The sequence below is a fragment of the Triticum dicoccoides genome, chromosome 3B (assembly GCF_002162155.2).
Source record: "Triticum dicoccoides isolate Atlit2015 ecotype Zavitan chromosome 3B, WEW_v2.0, whole genome shotgun sequence".
NCBI lineage: Eukaryota > Viridiplantae > Streptophyta > Magnoliopsida > Poales > Poaceae > Triticum > Triticum dicoccoides.
In genome coordinates this window covers 67,342,836-67,349,022 of record NC_041385.1, presented here as the reverse complement: position 1 = coordinate 67,349,022, position 6,187 = coordinate 67,342,836, and the positions used below count along the sequence as shown (strand labels likewise).

Here is a 6,187-nt window from a genome sequence, read left to right as displayed (position 1 = left end):
TGCCGGTTGCAGAACCGGGACTAAAGGGCCTTACAAACCGGCACTAAATCTCGATTCTGTACTAGTGATAGCAGCTCACAATCTTACAATAAGGGCATTACAATTAAAAGTTCACACACAAATTTAAGCAAATAAGTCTTTGGAACCAAAAGAACAGTAGCAAGCCATCAATGGTTCACATGGCAGCCTCGAAATCTTTTTTTTTTGGAACATAGACGGTAGAGGCGTCCGGCTTTAAATTAATAAAGCCACCAGGCAGCATCCACACAAACATAAGTCTTACAAACTAAATGAAACAGTCTTCGAGCCGTAGGATCCGAATATAGCTAGGAAGGGACAGACATAAGGTCTAGATCACAAAAGTGGAGCCTCAAGTAGATAGATAGCTTAAAGTAAGAAACTCATGGTCACGCAGTCGTCCCGTCTTGTCGCGCCTTCGCCATGGTCGTCTTGATCAACTCCATAGTCTCCTTCATGCGTTCCTCGTCACGCTTCTTCCCCAACAGCGCCCATACCTGAAGGAAAATGTGACATTTGAAGATGATGTCAGCCGGGTGGGCCGGGAACTTGTGCTCAATCGTAATTTTGTTCCGGACCGACCAAAGGGAACCACAACAGCACCCCAATGCATCGCCAAACTATCATAGCATTGACCCCACGTTGCACCGTTAAGATAGTAAGTAAATCATGGCTAGATTGTGGATTCCAATTTTGTTTGAAAGTGTCTCTAACCGCACTTCACGCAAATCTAGCGAGCGCTCATCCAAAGAACACGTGGTTTGTGTTTTCCCCTAAACCGCAAGCGGTGCATGTTCCGTCCGCCGGCCCATTGCATTTGGCCACATTATCGGAGGTTGGTAAGCGCTTGCGAAACATTTGCCACAAGAAGATCTTGATTTTGAGAGGTATACCGGCCTTCCATAGCCCCCTAGCTATGTCTAGCGTAGTACCCTCGGAAAGCTTGTCGTATAGGGACTTGACCGTAAACTTCTTGGAGGAGGTCAACTTCCACGTAATCATATCCGCCCCAATACTACGGGTCAATCCATCCAAGTCAGCCGTCAACGATCCCCAGCTGGCGGCCTCCGTCGTGTCTAGTGTCCTAATAAAGGAGATAGCAGGCGGATGGAGACGTAGCGCATCGGCCACCATAATGTTGCTGTCCGTTGCCAGTTGGTATAGTTCCGGGTGGGAGTGCCACAGCCGTCCCTGACCCCACAAATGGTCGAGCCAGAAACGTGTGGACTTGCCATCGTTCACACATAATTGCGCACCCACTGTGAAAGCCGGCCGCACTGCTTGGACCCCATTCCAAAAGGCCGAACCATTGCTCTTTGCCTTGAACAAATTCCCATCCGGGAAATATTTAGCCCGAAGGATGTCGGCCCAGAGTCCCGACTCATTTTGGGTCAGACGCCACCACCACTTAATAAGCAGGGCCACGTTCATGAGTTTAGAGTTCATAACACCCAGGCCGCCGAATTTTTTTTGGCCTACAAACCGCTGCCCATTTCACTAAGTGGTATTTGCGCTTGGTCCCAGCTCCTTCCCAAAAGAACCGAGAGCGCGGTGTGTCGAATCTAGCATGAACCCCATCGGCTAGTAAGAACATTCCCATTGTGAAAAGTGGGAGGGAGGATAAGCTCGAGTTAGTGAGAATAAGCCGTGCCGCCGAGGACATAAACCTGCCCCTCCAAGGGCTTACCCGGTTTGCGATTTTCCCATATAAAGGCTCCCATTCCACAATGAAGAGTTTCTTGGTCGAGATCGGGAGGCCAAGGTACTTAATCGGGAAGCTCCCCAGCCTGCAGTTAAGTAGGTTGGCAATCCGAGCACTTTCAGGATCATCCACCCCGATGGTGATCACTTCGCTCTTCAAAAAGTTGATCTTAAGCCCCGATAAAAATCTCGAAAGCGAGCAACAACAACTTGATGGTAGCTATGCTGTGTTCGTCGGGCTCGAACAAGAGCATCGTATCATCTGCGTATTGCAGGTGCGTAACCCCACCAGGGATGAGGTGGGGCACTAGCCCAATAATGTGACCCGCTACTCGCGCTTTGTTAATCATGGCCGCCAAGGCATCCGCAACAAAGTTAAAAATGAGATGCGAGCTTGGGTCTCCCTGCCGGAGACCCCGTTACTTACGGAAAAACTTGCCCATTGTGCCATTGATAGTGACCGCCATGTGCCCACTACACACGAGGTGCATGATGCGGTGCACAAAACCTGCCTCAAATCCCTTTTTGAGGAAGACCTCTCGTACAAACTCCCAGTTCACGCAATCATAGGCTTTCTCGAAATCTAATTTAAGGAGCATGCCTTGGGCCCTGGTGCGTTTTAACTCGTGAACGATTTCTTGTAACGCAATTGGGCCCTCAAGAATGTTTCGACGTTTAAGAAAACCTGTCTGACTAGAACTAATGACCCGTTGAGCAACCGGAGCCAAACGCGATGCGTAAGCTTTTGCACAAATTTTGAAAGGAACATTAATCAGGATGATGGGTCTAAAAAGCTTAATGTTATCCGCCCCTTTCACCTTAGGAATAAGGCTAATGGCACCATAATTCAGGCGAGAGAGGTCGACCATACCCAGCGCAAAGCCGTTGACAATATCATAGAACAGATGCTTAAGGCAGGCCAAAACTTCTTGAAGAACTCGATAGGCCACCCGTCCGATCCGGGCGCCGTGCTCGTTTTCATGCCGTCTAGGGCCTGATCTATTTCCTCGGGCAGAAAAGATAGAGCAAGCCTGCCGTTCTCCTCCGGATATACACGCTCCTCATGATCCCACAGATCATCATGCAAGCAAAGAGGTTTTTCGTCGGCCGTCCCCAAAAGGCCTGTGAAAAACTCACAAATATGAGCCACGATTTGATCCTGCATCAACAGGAGCCCGTGATCGGATTGCAGACGCAGAATGGAGCACTTCCGTTTCCTCCCGTTCGCATAAGCGTGGAAATATCCGGTATTTGCATCTCCTTTCGTAACCCATTTGACTCCGCCCCTACGTCGCCAGTACTCCTCCTCCGCGCGCAAAATCGCCGTGACTTGGTTTTCCAAGGCGTACCTATGGGCCCACTCGGCCTCCGAGAAAGGACGGCGATCTGCTTCCGCATTTAACATCGCAATTGCCTCTACAATACGCGCGCGAGCTTTCTTGGATTCGCTACCGTGGTTAGCGCCCCACCCGCGCAGGAAGGCATGTAGCTTGCCTGCAGCCGCGTTCCAGCACTCCGCTGGCCCATGTTGGGGCCCCACTTGGGCACAGATCGATCCCCATCGATCTACCACCATCTGGGCGAAAACCTCCGCTTCGAACCACGCCGTTTCGAAGTAGAACCTCGAAATCTCAATTCTTCATGAAGAGTCAAACACTCAAGCACAACTTTCCACATCAGGTGGGGGCACAACCTACATGAGAACATACGATGAGATCACACATAATTTAAAACTTGGGAATTATGCACATTATTTAGTAGCAATGAGGAAGTACTTCACCTCTTGATTGTCTTGGAGACAAGTCCAGAAACTTGGTGAGTTAGCATTATTGCCATCTAAGATAAAACAAGTTAGTACAAGTGAGCATCTAAAGAAACATGGCAGCAAGATCAATAAGAATATAGTAAGCAAACACCTTGAACCTTGAAACATGGCACAAGAAGGAAAGATTTAAGTCAGAGTAGTTATTTGAGCGATATTAGTATGGTGCAGACTAATCATGCTATTCTACTCCGGATCATAAAACACCGAACTTAAGCATGTATTGTCCACTGGAAAGTTGTAGTTTCACAAAAGCATAGGGTTATTTATGGTATGTGGCAAGTGGAGCACTTTGTGACCAGTCAGCCCGTCAAGAGAATAGAAAGCTACGGCTAGGACAAGACAATTGTTTTGTGCTACCATGCTTTGGACGAGAGTAGCTGGAGGACTAGAGCCATGTTAATTCCTTGTTCCAGATTGGTACATGGGAACAACTTAGTTGTGATTCAACTTCAAATCGCAGTCGAGTTGTCATCTGGAGACTTCCTAGCAAATACCGGGACACAGTGTAACTGTAAACTAATTAAACATGAGATTCATGAGTTATATTTCAGGCTTCACTTGGTTACGTGCTGCAGCTTCCGGTGTCGAATTGACAAGTCCATCTAACACATCCACCAATGTACAGCATCAAGCCATTACGACAGGTGACGAAATTCTTGTGCTTTACTTCAGAAACTTCAGAATCTGACAATGCATAAACTTTCCCTTCAACTAGATGCTCTTTGAAACACATTTTTATCTTTGTGTGTGATGTACAGTATATTGGCTTGCATGGTTTGTCCCTGCAAGTGATAGGCCGAAACAAGCATCAGTATGTTGAGAAGACCAAAAGATAAGGGTGTTAACTAGACAGTTCTGTTTGGTGTCGAGGTTCAAGCAGGGAATGGAACAGTCACCTTGCCGTCGAGCGAAAAATCTTGAGGCTGACCACCGCGTGGTCATGATTTGGATTGAAGGCCCCCCACATCAGTGGGATGCCCACCCGGACCCGGACTCTGTACCTCTGCTTTGAAGCTGTTAACTGAGAGAGACAGTGGGGTGAACTGATCCTCAGCTGCATCTATTTTGGCCTTAATGGCTTGAAACTTGAGCTCTGCATTCATCTTGACACAAAATGAAATAGATACAGTTATCAGTCCTTTTCTGGTGTCTCTAAATATGCCAAGCCCAACAATTGTACAGACAAACTTAGGAATGTGCAGCAATATTTTTCACCATGAAGCTGAAAAAAACCTGAATGAGATGCGAGATGGAGCCGCTGTCGCGCTCAAGCCTCGAGCCCCCCCGACCCCACCACCACCGTCCATCCCCGCCCGTCTCCACCACCACCAGGCGTGGGCGCTGGCACTGGCCCAACCGCCGTTTCCGGTCCCCCGCGGCCGGCGTCGCCAGCCCGGCCATCCCTCTAAATACCCCGCACCACGGCATCTTCTCCGACAGCGGCGAGCCCCCGCACCCTCAAGGCCTCAGCCCTAACCTACTCAGGCCGTCTCCGTCTCCGGCGGCTCGTGAACCGCCTCGTCTACGCCGGAGACAGCTGCGCCGTGCTCCGGCTTGGCCGCTTCGCCCCCGCTCCGCGGGCTTATTGGGCCGGGCCCATTGGCACTTGGTCGTCAGCAGCAACCTGCCAACCTCCCTGTGTGTGGCAGGACGGAAAGACTGCAATACCCTTTGAGCTAAACATATAATCAGATTTGCGAGGGGAGCGTGTGTAGGATTGTACTATAGCGAGGACATTCCTGATGTGAAATAATCAGTTGCAATGCATCATGTTATTTGGATTAAATTACTTTTAGTTATCTTATATCTGAATTTGTAACCGTGTCGTACTATCTCTGTTTCAAAATAGCTGAAGTTTTAGGATTGTCGATTTGACCGAATCTATATAAAAATATGTTAACATGTACAAAACCAAATTTACTTCATTAAATTTATTATAAAATATTTATTGAATTATACCCCTTCGTTCCAAATTATAAGATGTTCTACCTTTTTTTTTCTTGAATGTAGACATGCTTTTACTATGTGGCTGAAAGCTATTTATAGCACACAGGGTAGAGAAAGCGGGACACTTGATCAAGCTTCCGACTAAGGGAAGACATGTGGATTAGATCACTTTAGGGCCAGTTTTTTGGTGGTTTTTAGAATAATCTATCCAGCTTATTCTAAAAGTCTAACCAAAATATTTTTTAGAAGCCTACTAGTCAAATCTTAATTAGTTGGCTTCTAAATAAATAAATTTGATTGAGCGTTTAGAATAAGTCGGATAGGGGCAGCTTATTTCAGCTTATTCTAGAAGTCTATAAAATAAATGGCCCTTACTACCTCCCGCTACCCTGGTTAGTATAGTGTCTATCCATATCCTACATGTTGCCTAGATATTTTATAAACTAGGCAATGGGATGCTTTGCTCATACTCTCTCCGTCTGAAAATACCTGTCAGGGAAATGGAGGGAGTATAATTTAGCAGACGGTTTCTAGGAGGCGGATTTATGGTCTATGGAAACATCTACACCCTATATGGAATTCCTGCAAATATTTTTGACATAAACTTGACCTTCTATTGTACTTGTGAGAAAAAATCCAAATAAAAAATCTCCCTTTGACTTCCTTTAAAAAAGACAAATTTTTGGCTAAAATAGT

At 47.0% G+C, this 6,187-nt stretch overlaps 1 long non-coding RNA gene across 1 annotated transcript; it reads right to left on the bottom strand.

The window, feature by feature from the left end:
- Window positions 1-3,786: 3,786 nt before the first annotated feature.
- LOC119280808 lies at window positions 3,787-4,875 on the bottom strand. The gene is made up of 3 exons (XR_005138183.1): window positions 4,778-4,875; window positions 4,441-4,647; window positions 3,787-4,326 (listed from the first exon to the last, which is right to left on the bottom strand). It is a non-coding gene; the product is annotated as an uncharacterized LOC119280808 (long non-coding RNA).
- Window positions 4,876-6,187: the final 1,312 nt, after the last annotated feature.